Here is a 17176-nt window from a genome sequence, read left to right as displayed (position 1 = left end):
TCTCCATTTTTATTTTTTTTTGGAACCTTTATTTAACTAGGCAAGTCAGTTAAGAACAAATTCTTATTTTCAATGACGGCCTAGGAACAGTGGGTTAACTGCCTGTTCAGGGGCAGAGCGACAGATTTGTACCTTGTCAGCTCGGGGGTTTGAACTTGCAATCTTCCGCTTACTAGTCCAATGCTCTAACCACTAGGCTACCCTACCACCCCAATGAATGGAAGAGAACTTTGGGACCTACTTTCCAATCCGTTTGACTGTGATCCTGGCTCAGTTGACGTGCCGGTAAGCGAAATCGAACAGATGATCAAGCTGTCACGTGACCGAATGCTGCAGACAACGCATTCACGTCACTACGGAGGAGTTTTGGTTCCTGACTTCAAATGGAATACCCTGCCTTCTCCCTCTGAGCATTAATGCTGCAATCAAGACAACTGGGAACTCAGAAATCTCAGACTTCCAACTTCAGTAAGTTCAAGACAACTGGGAAAAACATATTTTCTTTTTTGAACGGTTATCCAACTCGATATTCCAACTTGGGAACTCAGGCCTCTTTCTAGAGCTCTGACTTTCCAACCTCAAGATCACTGACGTCATGATTTCGTATTTTTCTGAATTCCCAGTTGTCTTGAAAGCACCATAAAACTCATGGTACACTTCACCAGCTCATATCTGTGTGAAGTTCAATTCAGTGCTCTCCTCTGCATTACAAGCAAATATCGATCCAGGTTGAATGTGACAGCAGAGATGAGATGCGCAATGTCGACCACGCTCCCTAACTTTGAGAAACTCTGACGCAACATGCATCAAGCACATCTCATTAGTGGTGGTGAGATAAGATACATTATGTCAGGCTAATTTGCAATTGACTGTCATAGCCCCACATTAAAAGTATGTGATAGTGAGTTGAGAAGACAGAAATACTGTTAGAATGTATTTCAATTGAGATGAACTCTGCGTTCTTGACTGCAGATCGGCAGTTCCAAACGCTGCCAGAGACCAGGAATTTCACATGGCTCGGGCGAGCAGGGTACAGTAAATTGGAAGAATTGCAGCCAAGGGGTGGGGAGCGTCTATAAAGCCTAGAGGGAGAGGAGTGAATTGGGATTTTAAAAAACACACACTGTAGTTGCCAAAGCTACAAAAGAGCAGAATGAGATCTGAAAATAACTAGGTAAGGTGCTCAAGTGAGAGTGGTGTGGAGTCTTCCTCTCTTTCTTTCCTCAAATAATTCTGCAGAACAACTAGGCAAAACCGCTTTTATTTCAGTTTATAGCTGCGAAAACAGGTGACTAAATGACTAATATTCATTGCTAATTGCACAATTAAAAAAATATATTTATTAACCTTTCTTTCACTAACACTCGTACTTGTCTTTTCTTAATAGCACTAACTTTGCTGATACTATAACTGTGATACAAGGTTGGCTCTCCTAGCTAATAAAAAAAAAGTAGCTCCCCAATTTCGTGGCATCCAAATTGGTAGTTACAGTCTTGCCTCATTGCTGCAACTCCCGTACGGACTCGGGAGAGGTGAAGGTCGAGAGCCACGCATCCTCCTAAACACAACCCAACCGCACTGCTTCTTGACACAATGCCCACTTAACCCGGAAGCCAGCCGCACCAATGTGTCGGAGGAAACAACGTACACCTGGTGACAGTGTCAGCGTGCACTGTGCCCGGCCTGACACAGGAGTTGCTTGTGCGTGATGGGACAAGGACATCGCTGCCGGCCAAGCTCTCCCCTAACCCGGACGATGCTGGGCCAATTGTGCACCGCCCCTTGTGTCTCCCAGTCGCAGCCAGCTGCGACAGAGCCTGGTCTCGAACCCGGAATCTCTAGTGGCAGAGCTAGGACTACAATGCAGTGCCTTAGACCACTGTGCCACTCGGGAGGCTCTCCTAGCTACCTTAACTATAAGTCACTCCCCACTGGGCACAGATGTCAGTACAACATCTATTTTTGATTTACAGTTTGTTGAGTTGTCAACTATTGTGAATTTAATGTGAAATCAACAAAAAATAGCACCATGTCATTGGATTTTTAATGAACAAACATATAAAACACAACATGCAACAATTTCAATGATTTTACTGAGTTACAGTTCATATAAGGAAATCTGTCAATTTAAATGAATTCATTAGGCTCTAATGTATAGATATCACATGACTGGGCAGGGCCGCAGCCATGGATGGACCTGGGAGGGCAAAGGCCCGCCCATTTGGGAGCCAGGTCCACCCACTGGAGAACCAGGCCCAGCCAATCAGAATTAGTTTTTCCCCACAAAATAGTTTTATTAGAGACAGAAATGCTCCTCAGTTTCATCAGCTGTCCCGTCGCTGGTCTCAGACGATCCCGCAGGTGAAGATTGTGGCGGGATGGACGTACTGCCATATTCTCTAAAACAACATTGGAGGCGGCTTATGGTAGAGAAATTAACAGCTTTGGTAGACATTCCTGCAGTCAGTATGTCAATTGCATGCTCCCTTAAAACTTGAGACATCTGTGGCATTGTGTTGTGTGACAAAACTGCACATTTTAGAGTGGCCTTTTATTGTCCCCAGCACAAGGTGCACCTGTAATGATCATGCTGTTTAATCAGCTTCTTGACATGCCACCCCTGCCAGGTGAATGGATTATCTTGGCAAAGGAGAAATGCTCACTAACAGCGATGTAAAAACATTTATGCACAACATTTGAGAGAAATAAACTTTGTGTGTGTATGGAATATTTCTGGGATCTTTAATTTCAGCTCATGAAATATGGGACCAACACTTTACATGTTGTGTTTATATTTTTGTTCAATGTAGGTTAAAAGTTAAGTGAAAAATATCCGAAATGCCATTACGTTGATGACTTTTTGCAAATCCAATACGTTTTCCACATTGATTCAACGTCATCATGTTGATTCAACCAGTTTTTGCCCACTGGGTATGGATAAGAGCATCTGCTAAATGACTCAAATGTAAACATACTTCTACCCCCATCCAAAACCTCTCACTACTTACGTCTCCAACAGAATCATGTCATAGCTTCCCGATCTGTGACAAAAGACAAAAAAATAATCCTAATCAATAGCCATCATACGTGTGCAACAAGATAGGGATGGGTCACTATCGTCCCTATAATCACACCTCTGTGTTACGTCAATGTGGTTCTGCGGGAACTGCAGGGGGCCAGGGCTCGGTAAAGAGTCCCAGGCAGTGGCCCCGGCTGAAGATGCCCATTTACAGCTGGATAATCTGCTTGCTGAGAGATAGGTATTAACTGTAGAAGCACCTGACCTTTCTTTTATTTCCCACTCTCTCTTGCTTTCTCTATGACCCCTGTAGTGTAGTCGCTAATGTACTCTGCACTGTCTTTAACCAGTGCTAAATCGAAGGGGGAGAGGGATTAGATGGTAGGGAGGGGGTTGAGTGCCGTGCCATTCAGTCTGCACGTGTCTGTGTGCGTATAGGGAAGAGGTGGCAGGCCACGAACATCACACTGTTGCCGGGTGGGAGGCAGGAGGGAGTGAGTCCGTGGGTATCAGTACGCTTGGAGTATTAGAAATGCAGAACATTGCTCATGGCTCTCAGTCAATCTCTGTTCCCTTCATCTCTCTCTGTCTTCTACTTCTCCCTTTATCTATCACTCTGTTTCTATCTCTTTTCGAGCATAACTCTTCCTTTATCCTCTTCCTCTGTCTGACTGATCAGCTCAGAAGTACAAATGTATAATCTCCTTTTGCCCAATCTCTACTGGTCTTCTTGTTGTGATAAAGCACATTCACAAACAAGCTGACCTTCTTAAAGTGAAACCGACCATCTTGCATGGCAGGATGTTAGTCTGCTTGATGTCTGAAAAAGGACACACAGTACCAGTCAAAAGTTTGCAATGTGTGCAAAGCTGTTATCAAGGCAAACAGTGGCTACTTTGAAGAATCTCAAATATAAAATATATTTGTTTAACACTGGTTACGACATGATTCCATGTGTGTTATTTCATAGTTTTGATGTCTTCCCTATTATTCAACAATGTAGAAACTAGTTTGAAAAAATTATGAAAACTCCTGAAATGAGGTGTGTCCAAACTTTTAACTGGTACTGTACATCATGAGAAAACTTAAAGGAAATTATCAGACTTAATAGTTGTTTATAGGCTTCTTCAATTACTAGTTTTAGGATACACAGTACTGTAACTATCATTCATTGCTGTGCATTCAGTCTTTTAAATGGAAAGACGAGGTACTGCATACAGATCATATGCTTAAAGACAAATTAAAATGTCTCTAAGAAATAGTATTTGCTTTGTTCTCTTTTCTATATCTCAAGGTCTGCCATTCATAAACATCCACCCATGCACCAACCTCTATTACAACCAATGTTCCCTCTAAACTGTGTGCGTGAGTGCCGCGCAGTAGCCTTGAGCCTGCTGTGCAGCTCCCCAGGACTGCTGCACAGAGTGCATGAGAAGAAATATCAGCCCAAGGAGAGAAGTACGAGATTGAACTTCACTCAACTTTCTAGAGTTTTCCCTGTTAGTTAACAGTATCAAAGTTTCCCTTTACTGTAGCAACTTGTTGTTGTGGTGAATGAGAAATTGGATTCAATGAATGATGGAGCTGAGTTTGCCTTTTTCCCCAGAAATTAATTTAAGGTGCTCCAAAGCTTTTTACTATCATTCTTTATTTCATTTAACTTTGTTCCATAGTATAGTTTATTTTTATTCAGTTTAGTCACATGATTTCTCAATTTGCCAATCGGTTGTACAGCCAGACTTATTTGCAATTCCTTTTGCCTCATCCCTCTCAACCATACAATTTTTCAATTCCTCATCAATCCACAGGGATTTAATAGTTTTCACAGTAATTGTCTTAATGGGTGCATGCTTATTAGCAACTCGAATAAGCAATTTCATAAATGTGTCAAGTGCAGTGTCTGTTTGCTACTCATTACACAGCACAAACCAACATATATTCTTAACATTAGGCCCAGCCTTTTGAACTTTGGTTTTCCTAGATATGGCTACTATATTGTGATCACTACGGATACTGGATACTGCTTTCAAGCAAATTTCTGCAGCATTAGTTAAAGATGTGATCAATACATGTTGATGTCAGCAATAGGGGAGTGATTGCTTCCGACAAGAGCACAAGTGAGTCAGGTAAATGAGCTTTTTTTTTGTCTTAAAGGGGTAGTGTTGTATTTTAAGACAGACTTGAATAAGCTAAGTAGCCAATAGGCAGAGGGTAGCATATGTTGTATGATTCGTTGTAATAATGGTAGGGGAATAATAATACATTTTATTTTGTACAGTGTTTTTTTGCATTAAACAACAGTTTCAGTCACCTCCTTTTCTGAAGGACAAGTGGATAAAGAGGTTCATGTCAAGCCCTGCATGTTTAAAAAAAAAAAAAAAAGTCTCATGGAATGTAGGCCTACATTGAACACCACATATTGGCTGCTACAGTAGGCTGAATGATAGAACATCTATTTCCATCTTAAAATGTTATGGGATGAATTTGCTCTATTGTTTTTGATGGTAGGACCACTCTCTGGTAGACCTACATTATGATCAAATAGCCACAGTACCCTACTTGGCCACTGATAAAACTGTACCTTAAAGCGGGTACATCCTCAGTGTTCACAGGAAAAGCACACTGGAAGTTGCACGGGAATTTCACAACGTTCAAGTTTGCACTCAGCAGAGCTGAAATTTGCTCAGTGCATCAAAAAATGAGAAGGAACTTTGCTTTACAACCCTCTGTGACTTGTCCCATGTTTTGATCATAGTCACTCCATGTCGTCGTTTCGTGTTGAGTTCCTCAATGCCATGACACGCTTCCATAAAACCTAAACAACATTGTAGCACATCCGTCCTATAAGCAGCGATGGAAGTAGAGTTTTATACATGGGGTGGTCCCTACTTCAGGGGGTCCATAGACCATGACATAAAATGTGTGTGTAACCCTAAGCTGGCATCTAAGGAGCGTGAATGAATCCTATGATTGCTGATTAGAGGTAGAAGTGATAATTCACTTAACCCGGAGTTCTTCAATGTGGCAGATAGTGTGGTCCAAAAGGGTTACTTCACTAGAATTCAACATGGCAGATAGTGTGGTCCAAAAGGGTTACTTCACTAGAATTCAACATGGCAGATAGTGTGGTCCAAAAGGGTTACTTCACTAGAATTCAACATGACAGATAGTGTGGTCCAAAAGGGTTACTTCACTAGAATTCAATGTGTGGTCCAAAAGAGTTACTTCACTAGAATTCAATGTGAGGTCCATAAGGGTTACTTCACTAGAATTCAACATGACAGACAGTGTGGTCCAAAAGGGTTACTTTACTAGAATTCAACATGACAGATAGTGTGGTCCAAAAGGGTTACTTCACTAGAATTCAACATGGCAGATAGTGTGGTCCAAAAGGGTTACTTCACTAGAATTCAATGTGAGGTCCAAAAGGGTTACTTTACTAGAATTCAACATGGCAGATAGTGTGGTCCAAAAGGGTTACTTCACTAGAATTCAACATGACAGATAGTGTGGTCCAAAAGGGTTACTTCACTAGAATTCAATGTGAGGTCCAAAAGGGTTACTTCACTAGAATTCAACATGACAGATAGTGTGGTCCAAAAGGGTTACTTTACTAGAATTCAACATGACAGATAGTGTGGTCCAAAAGGGTTACTTCACTAGAATTCAACATGGCAGATAGTGTGGTCCAAAAGGGTTACTTCACTAGAATTCAACATGACAGATAGTGTGGTCCAAAAGGGTTACTTCACTAGAATTCAATGTGAGGTCCAAAAGGGTTACTTCACTAGAATTCAACATGACAGATAGTGTGGTCCAAAAGGGTTACTTTACTAGAATTCAACATGACAGATAGTGTGGTCCAAAAGGGTTACTTCACTAGAATTCAATGTGAGGTCCAAAAGGGTTACTTCACTAGAATTCAACATGGCAGATAGTGTGGTCCAAAAGGGTTACTTCACTAGGATTCAATGTGTGGTCCAAAAGAGTTACTTCACTAGAATTCAATGTGAGGTCCATAAGGGTTACTTCACTAGAATTCAACATGACAGATAGTGTGGTCCAAAAGGGTTACTTTACTAGAATTCAACATGACAGATAGTGTGGTCCAAAAGGGTTACTTCACTAGAATTCAACATGGCAGATAGTGTGGTCCAAAAGGGTTACTTCACTAGAATTCAACATGACAGATAGTGTGGTCCAAAAGGGTTACTTCACTGGAATTCAATGTGAGGTCCAAAAGGGTTACTTTACTAGAATTCAACATGACAGATAGTGTGGTCCAAAAGGGTTACTTCACTAGAATTCAACATGGCAGATAGTGTGGTCCAAAAGGGTTACTTCACTAGAATTCAACATGACAGATAGTGTGGTCCAAAAGGGTTACTTCACTAGAATTCAATGTGAGGTCCAAAAGGGTTACTTCACTAGAATTCAACATGGCAGATAGTGTGGTCCAAAAGGGTTACTTCACTAGAATTCAACGTGAGGTCCAAAAGGGTTACTTCACTAGAATTCAACATGACAGATAGTGTGGTCCAAAAGGGTTACTTTACTAGAATTCAACATGACAGATAGTGTGGTCCAAAAGGGTTACTTCACTAGAATTCAATGTGAGGTCCAAAAGGGTTACTTCACTAGAATTCAACATGGCAGATAGTGTGGTCCAAAAGGGTTACTTCACTAGAATTCAACATGGCAGATAGTGTGGTCCAAAAGGGTTACTTCACTAGAATTCAACATGACAGATAGTGTGGTCCAAAAGGGTTACTTCACTAGAATTCAATGTGAGGTCCAAAAGGGTTACTTCACTAGAATTCAACATGACAGATAGTGTGGTCCAAAAGGGTTACTTCACTAGAATTCAATGTGAGGTCCAAAAGGGTTACTTCACTAGAATTCAACATGACAGATAGTGTGGTCCAAAAGGGTTACTTCACTAGAATTCAATGTGAGGTCCAAAAGGGTTACTTCACTAGAATTCAACATGACAGATAGTGTGGTCCAAAAGGGTTACTTCACTAGAATTCAATGTGAGGTCCAAAAGGGTTACTTCACTAGAATTCAACATGACAGATAGTGTGGTCCAAAAGGGTTACTTCACTAGAATTCAACATGACAGATAGTGTGGTCCAAAAGGGTTACTTCACTAGAATTCAACATGGCAGATAGTGTGGTCCAAAAGGGTTACTTCACTAGAATTCAATGTGAGGTCCAAAAGGGTTACTTCACTAGAATTCAACATGACAGATAGTGTGGTCCAAAAGGGTTACTTTACTAGAATTCAACATGACAGATAGTGTGGTCCAAAAGGGTTACTTCACTAGAATTCAACATGACAGATAGTGTGGTCCAAAAGGGTTACTTCACTAGAATTCAACATGGCAGATAGTGTGGTCCAAAAGGGTTACTTCACTAGAATTCAATGTGAGGTCCAAAAGGGTTACTTCATTAGAATTCAACATGGCAGATAGTGTGGTCCAAAAGGGTTACTTCACTAGAATTCAACATGGCAGATAGTGTGGTCCAAAAGGGTTACTTCACTAGAATTCAATGTGAGGTCCAAAAGGGTTACTTCACTAGAATTCAACATGGCAGATAGTGTGGTCCAAAAGGGTTACTTCACTAGAATTCAACATGGCAGATAGTGTGGTCCAAAAGGGGTACTTCACTAGAATTCAACATGACAGATAGTGTGGTCCAAAAGGGTTACTTCACTAGAATTCAATGTGAGGTCCATAAGGGTTACTTCACTAGAATTCAACATGGCAGATAGTGAGCTCCAAAAGGGTTACTTTACTAGAATTCAACATGGCAGATAGTGAGAATTTCTTTCTCTCTCTCACACACACACACAACCTACATACTGGAGAGACTTGGTCTCTCTGTTTTCATGAATATATAATCTGGGTCTATTACATAAATTAAACTTAAAAAACAAAATATTTTGGTGCCCATCAATATTACAAACGTACAGTATAATATTTATGCTCATATGTTTTATGTTAACTAATAGTAAAGAAACGTTTTAGAATTGGCCTAATCAATTAAATCTGTGTGACATGATACCATTTGGATTTATCGTTTTAGAATTGGCCTAATCAATTAAATCTGTGTGACATGATACCATTTGGATTTATCGTTTTAGAATTGGCCTAATCAATTAAATCTGTGTGACATGATACCATTTGGATTTATCGTTTTAGAATTGGCCTAATCAATTAAATCTGTGTGACATGATACCATTTGGATTTATCGTTTTAGAATTGGCCTAATCAATTAAATCTGTATGACATGATACCATTTGGATTTACCGTTTTAGAATTGGCCTAATCAATTAAATCTGTGTAACATGATACCATTTGGATTTACCGTTTTAGAATTGGCCTAATCAATTAAATCTGTGTGACATGATACCATTTGGATTTACCGTTTTAGAATTGGCCTAATCAATTAAATCTGTGTGACATGATACCATTTGGATTTATCGTTTTAGAATTGGCCTAATCAATTAAATCTGTGTGACATGATACCATTTGGATTTATCGTTTTAGAATGTCAGTGTACTAGCTAGTACACATTGCAGGTTTTAATCATGACCAGAGGGACCGCCTAAGTGCCAAATTTTCCATGTTAGATTTAAATCTGCATAATTATGCGGTTCTGGTGAGAACTAGCAAAATGTTTCACAAACTAATCCATGTTGAGGGAGAGTGCTCTCCTTGACTCAACACCGAGAATTCCGAGGTGACTTAACCTGTCATCAACCATTGTTGTCCTAAGGTGGGTTTTAAATCCGTTTTAAAGCTGAGAAGCTTCTCTCGCAAGAAACACTGCTGACTGGTGTAACAACAGAAATCTTACAAAGTCGAAATAGCTCATGGAAGACCTCTTTATAAGGTTCTAGAAACACAACAAAGTCAAGGAGAGTAGACGGTCTGTCCCTTCCACTTTTCTCTCTATCAAGAAGCCGCTTGGTTTGATGAACCTCATGTTTGAGGTCCTCTAAATCTGACTCAAAGGTCTAAGCAAAGTCAAACAGAGGCTCCTCATTCAAGAATGTTGCACTCTTCTTCTTTGAAAAACGCCTCTGCAGCTCAGCTGTGAGACTGTCAAGCACCTGATAAGAGATAGCTCTTTGGAAGCTCTCACCAACACTTTGGTCACTATTTTTCTGTCCTACCTTAAAATCAACTACCAGCCTAAGTTACTAGTTAGATCATGGCTAGCCCTACTCTGCAGTATGTAACTTAGCTAGCTATAATTTCTTACATCTTTACGATAACAAACAGGCTATCTGCAAATTGTGGTCATTTTTTGAGTAACGTTAACAGATTGATAATAACAATTGTTTGTTTCGAGTTCAAGTACGAAAATCTAACTGAGTTATTGGATTTCAAATAGCTGAATGTTAACTTGCTGAACACTGACATCTGTAGCCTACTAGTTACCCCACATTAGGTAAACATTCGTATACTGTAACTTACGACACTGTACTGTATATGCGTGTATTTCTAGCACAGATGTAAACATAATGTCTCTCTTATCTGATTAACTGTCTGTTAACAGAGCCAAAGGTCTAACGTTAACTTACACAGCGACTCAACTTTCGTAAAAGTTGTTCAAGAAACGTAAACCCGATGCTAAACCTTAAAACTTACTTCAAATATGATGCTTTCGCCAATCGCAAAAGAGCTTGTGGAGCTGTGGAAATATTATCTCTTCTTCTTCTGTATGTTCTTCTTGTTTATATGTATCTCGCAACCAACGTTAATATTCTCTCTTCCTCATCCTCGATTTCAAAAATGTGCAGCTGAACGTCAAAATAAATGTTTCTTTCAATAAGAGGTGAAATGAGATGTCAATCAGCATCAAACTGCCAGTAGCGAATGAAATTTTGCGGTGGCAGTGGACACCCCTCTGGATCCGCCCCTGCATATAAGCCTAGCATCTTTCCAAACACATGCAGTGTACAGGCTACCGCATGTCTTTTTGTGTTCACAACGTTTTCTTACGATTACACCTGCGTTTCCCTCTTGGTGCACGTGTTATATACTGTGACTGATCTCCAGTTCAAAGAGCAAAAATAAATACAAAAATAAAAAGAATAACAATGAATAAATACAAAATTCGAATGAAAAGGTCCTCGCACTTCACCTCACCACACATGGATGCCTATAGGTAAACGGATGTAATGATGGGAGGTGTTGATAGAAGTGTGCCCTGAGAAACATCACTCATCAAACAGGATATGCTATAGGATATTGTGTACTTTCTCAGGTGAAAAGAATCAACACGTAAGAGGCAGCTACCTCAGAAAACCTTGAAGATGTTGATGAGTGAACACCATGCGCTCAGTCAGTAATGCTGGAAAGGTGAGTTGAGGTAAACGGAGGGAGAGGAGGAGGAAGGCTTCTGACACTTACTGTCCTAATGAGATCCCCTGTGGTTAGTCATTGAGCTCTGGCCAGATGATCCCTGAAGATGATTCAGAAGAGCATACCGTAAATGGCTAGAGATATGGGATGACGGCTCTGTTGCTTCCTTAACGTAATCATCCAGGGAAAATCAGTTCATTCTTTTATCATTATCCTCTGTGCCTAATCATATCTCATCCTGTCTACACCTACTGTCAAAGCATTTAGCTTCAAAGGCTGTTGACTTTGTGGTCCTGTGTGGCTCTGTCAGTAGAGCATGGCACTTGCAACGCCAATGGTTGTGGGTTTGATTTCAGCTGGGGCCACCCATATGTAAAAATATATGCACGAATGACTAAGTTGCTTTGGATAAAAGTGTTTGGTAAATGGCTTGCTGTATATGATTATATACTGTATTTCTTAGCCTCTGTGACTTACCTACAGTGCATTTGGAAAGTACAGTCTTATTCTAAAATTGATTAAATTACTTTTTTTCCCTCATCAATCTACACACAATACCCCATAATGATAAAGCGGATTTTAGACATTTTAGCAAATTTATAAAAAATAAAAAGCAGAAATACCTTATTTACATAAGTATTCAGACCTGTTGCTATGAGACTCGAAATTGAGCTCAGGTGTATCCTGTTTCCATTTATTATTCTTGAAATGTTTCTACAACTTGATTGAAGTCCACCTGTTGTAAATTCAATTGATTGGACATGATTTGGAAAGGCACACACCTGTCTATATAAGGTCCCACAGTTGATCAAAACCTGCTCCAGAGCGCTCAGGACTTCAGACTGGGGTGAAGGTTCATCTTCCAACAGGACAATGACCATAAGCACACAGCCAAGACAACGCAGGAGGGGCTTCGGGAGAAGTCTCTGAATGTCCTTGTGTGGCCCTTCCAGAGCCCGGACTTGAACCTGATCGAACATCTCTGGAGACACCTGAAAATAACTGTGCAGCAATGCTCCCCATCCAACCTGAAAGAGCTTGAGAGGATCTGCAGAGAAGAATGAGAGAAACTCCCCAAATACTGGTGTGTCAAGCTTGTAGCATCATACCCATGAAGACTTGAGTCTGTAATCGCTGCCAAAGGTGCTTCAACAAAGTAAAGGGTCTGAATACTAATGTAAAATAAACATTTCATTAATTTTTTTAGAGAGATTTGCAAACATTTATAAAAATCTGTTTTTGCTTTGTCTTTATGGGATATTGAGTATAGATGGATGATTTTAACTTTTTAACTACATTTTACAATAAGGCTGTAACGTAAAAACATTTGGAAAAAGTGAACGGGTCTGAATACTTTCTGAATGCACTGTATGTGGTCATTACTGACGGTGTCTCCCAATAATAGCTAATATTTAACATGATACAAATTGTAAAATAAAACATAGAAAAGCCCGGAATATAATCAAAACATTCTCAAGTGCATACATCAACTCAGCAAGTCCAGCCCTCCAGAAGCCTATAGCCTGGGTCTCCACATTTTACCCACGCAAATAATGAGGGCACACAATTCAAATTCTGAAGAACGGCACAGCTATTTACATCTTATTTAACTGTGGAAAAGGGGCTGCAATACATGTCATGTTGATATGATTTTCAGTTTACTTCCATATGGCTGGTTTCATATTTATCTCCAGGGATCATGAGGAAAAATGATCTAAAACGATTGCTATGTGTATTTACAATCCCCTTCTCCAATCAGATGACTTATTTACCTAGCTCTTATCAATAGATCTTATCAATTTATAAATGACAGTGAATGGAGATTGCAGTTATTTATAAGTATATGCTTTTCCACTTGGAACCGACAGGTTCGCTCGACTTTATTCATGATTTCCTCGCGCGTAAAGGTGGTGGAATTAAGTCAAGGTCAGAATACGGCACATCTCTAGGCACACCTCCGCCACACATTCATTTATTCGAGCTCCATCTTAAACGAATAGCGGGTGAATGGCATGCTATTTTCATGCTCAAGTTCGAGGTCAGAATACGCATAGAGAAAATAGCATAAAAAAAGAAATACGTTCCATTTACGCACGCTTAACTCTTACGCACGCTTAACCATGGAGATGAGCAGCGAGAGAGGAGTATACAGGAACCAAACAAAGGTATAAGATAAGGTAAGGTAAGATAAGGTATTCTTTATCCCCTTACACTGTGTATAAGACAGTAGTTTTGGAATTGTTAGTTAGATTACTTGTTGGTTATTACTGCATTGTTAGAACTAGAAGCACAAGCATTTCGCAACACTCGCATTAACATCTGCTAACCATGTGTATGTGACAAATAACATTTGATTTGATTTGATTATTTAATTTTAAAAAATTAAAAAGGTTTCATCGAGCATGTTTACCCATTGTTCTCTGAGAGATGGATTTATCTGCTTGTACTGGGCCAATATGAATAAAATAAAGATTAATTTACCAGGGTGATAAATATACTGTTGCTATGCTGCTGAATATCATATTCTTTGGAGCTTGCAATAAAGGGATTTCACTATACTTGTGCACGTGACATTAAAACGTGAAACTTCTTGTCTCCACATGTTTCGATCCCATTCCCTCCATGTCGTTGTGTCATGTTGAGTCCCTCAATGCCATGACGTGCTTCTATGTCCCGATCATACCATGAATGGTTAACTGAGACTTCAGTATCAGAGGGTCAGATGGGGGATGGTGAGACAATCAGTGATATGTTGCCTGGCTACACCACACACACGGAAGTTAAGTTTCTTCTTTGTAATGAGTCTGGTTTCGGAGTACCTCCCTGACCCTTCACCGAATGCAAACAAATTCACCATTGGCTTTGGTTGGTTAAAGACGATCCTATCGCTGATTACTTTATTTTGTACAATGCCCCTCGTGCCCCGCGTCACCACAAACTACTTGATTGATGGCAGTCTCAGACTAAAGTACTTGGTTTCCAAGATGGCGTAGCAGTCAGACGTCTTTGTCTTGTCTCGTCCCTTGTCTCGTCCCTATTTCTATTTTATATATTTTTCGTCGCATTCTTTTTAATATTTTTCCTAAACCTCAACTTCAAAATACTCTCCTGCATCCCGCCTCACCTTATGTGGTGTGGATCTGTTTATTTCCCTAAAGTATTTCTATTTACCTCCGAACTGGAATACCTCAACTGAAGCTAGCTAGCTACCAGCTATCAGTCAGCTAACCACTGCTAGTGGTCATCAGCTAACCTTTAGCTCCGAAAGCTCTCATCAGTTCGTACAACGCGTTTCAAACCAGAGCATACCGGACCTATTTTTCTCTCCATATCCCCGTATTCCTACCGCAAACTCTGAATCTTTTCATCTGATTCATCGCAGTTAGCTAACCGCAACCCGGGTTGACTACTCCTGGCTAACGCAAGAACCAACTAGCCTGGAGCTAGCCCATGTTAGACCCATCTCCCGGCTAGGGCTCCTGGGCTACTCCTAAAGCCCACTCCTCGGCTACAATATCCGGACCCCTTCTAATGCCGGTACGGGGCATGGAACCCCGCCAATCCTTCACGACTGGAATACCGACATAATCTGCCTGAGGATCCCAACAGGCCCCTCAGCCACGACGTCCCCTGAAGGCCAGTTCTACTAACCGCGGCCTGCTAGCTATATAGAGCATATTGGACTGTTAGCTGATCCATCGGCCAGTTTCTTGGACCACTTTACCCATTTTGCCAATTGGACTTGGACCCCTCTGGTACATGGAACCCTACTAATCCCACGACTGGTCTATCGACATCACTGCACAAGGAGGCAAAAACATACTTTCCCCCATCGCAACGTCCCTCTAAGGCCCTTATGCAAGCCCCGGCCTGCTAACGCCTATCTTGCTAGCCCCGGCCTGCTAACTGTCTGAATCGCTGTGTCCCCAGCCAGCCCAACCACTCACTGGACCCATACAATCACTTGGCTACGCATGCCTCTACCTAATATCAATATGCTTTGTCCATTACTGTCCTGGTTAGTGATTACTGTCTTATTTCACTGTAGAGCCTCTAGCCCTGCTCAATATGCCTTAACCAGCCATGTTGTTCCACCTCCCACATATGCGATGACATCTCCTGGTTTAAACGGCTCTAGAGACTATATCTCTCTCATCATTACTCAATGCCTAGGTTTACCTTCAATGTACTCTCTTCCTACCATACCTTTGTCTGTACATTATGCCTTGAATCTATGCTATCGTGTCCAGAAACCTGCTCCCTTTACTCTCTGTTCCAAATGTGCTAGACAGCCAGTTCTTATAGCCTTAGATTGGAAAGCTGACACGGTCATCCCCCTCTTCAAAGGGGGAGACACTCTAGACCCATATCTATTCTACCCTGCCTTTCTAAGGTCTTTGAAAGCCAAGTTAACAAACAGATTACCGACCATTTCGAATCTCACCGTACCTTCTCCGCTATGCAATCTGGTTTCAGAGTTGGTCATGGGTGCACCTCAGCCACGCTCAAGGTCCTAAACGATATCATAACCGCTATTGATAAGAGACATTACTGTGCAGCCGTATTCATCGACCTGGCTAAGGCTTTCAACTCTGTCAATCACATTCTTATTGGTAGACTCAACAGCCTTAGTATCTCAAATGATTGCCTCGCTTGGTTCACCAACTACTTCCCTGATAGAGTTCAGTATGTCAAATCGGAGGGCTGGTTGTCCGGACCTCTGGCAGTCTCTATGGGGGTGCCACAGGGTTCAATTCTCGGGCCGACTCTCTTCTCTGTATACATCAATGATGTCGCTCTCGCTGCTGGTGATGATTTGATCCACCTCAACGCAGACAACACCATTCTGTATACCTCTGGTACTTCTTTGGACACCCTCCAGGCGAGCTTCAATGCCATTACAACCCTCCTTCCGTGGCCTCCAACTGCTCTTAAATGCAAGTAAACTAAATGCATGCACTTCAACCGATCGCTGCTCGCACCTGCTCGCCCGTCCAGCATCACTACTCTGGACGGTTCTGATTTAGAATATGTGGACAACTACAAATACCTAGGTGTCTGGTTAGACTGTAAACTCACCTTCCAGACTTATCTTGGCCAGGTCGCAGTTGCAAATGAGAACTTGTTCTCAACTAGCCTACCTGGTTAAATAAAGGTGAAATAAAATAAAATATGTAGCGAACGGCAGAGCAGTGGAAGAATGTAGTGTTGTCAGGCTACGATATGGGATCATGCCTCTGTTTATTCCTTAATGTAATCATCCACAGAAAATAAATGTATTAATGTATCCATCATTGATTGATTTTCATTTGCCAGTGAAAAAAGTACATATACAGTACATACATTTTAAAAACGTGACCAGGATAGCACAATAAAGTAAGAGACTCATTTCCATTGTGGTCTCATTCCTCCTCTACTTTGAATGCATTTAGTGTCAAACGCCTGTTAATTTAGCCTGCAAGCACTAATGGCAGTAGGCTAGATGGCAGTAGTGAGATCCAGATAATGTTTTTGAGTAATATCAATGCATGTTTTACAGCAACCTGTTAGACTGTGTCTGCCTGCAGAACATTTCAGTTGGCTACGCGGTATACAATGCCTTCCATACTAAAATGTTGGTCATCGCAACAGTGATTCTGGTAAATAGATGGCCTACCTGGTTATGTCTCGCGGTTCTGTCTGTCGTTGCTCAATGACGATGACCTTTGAACCGCGTTACCCAGAAAACACTGCGCTGTCGGCTTCAGTGGGTTAGAGTTGGCTGTTGTATCTGTTCTAC

The 17176-nt window shown here is 41.0% G+C and overlaps 1 long non-coding RNA gene across 1 annotated transcript; it reads right to left on the bottom strand.

The window, feature by feature from the left end:
- Positions 1 to 2022: 2022 nt before the first annotated feature.
- On the bottom strand, positions 2023 to 17143 carry LOC115106424 (uncharacterized). The gene is made up of 3 exons (XR_003860041.2): positions 17054 to 17143; positions 3009 to 3041; positions 2023 to 2399 (listed from the first exon to the last, which is right to left on the bottom strand). It is a non-coding gene; the product is annotated as an uncharacterized LOC115106424 (long non-coding RNA).
- Positions 17144 to 17176: the final 33 nt, after the last annotated feature.

This window comes from Oncorhynchus nerka, linkage group LG23 (genome assembly GCF_034236695.1).
Source record: "Oncorhynchus nerka isolate Pitt River linkage group LG23, Oner_Uvic_2.0, whole genome shotgun sequence".
In the NCBI taxonomy this organism is placed as follows: Eukaryota; Metazoa; Chordata; class Actinopteri; order Salmoniformes; family Salmonidae; genus Oncorhynchus; species Oncorhynchus nerka.
The sequence above is the reverse complement of the archived record's forward strand: the minus strand, read 5'-3'. Positions and strand labels throughout refer to the sequence as shown.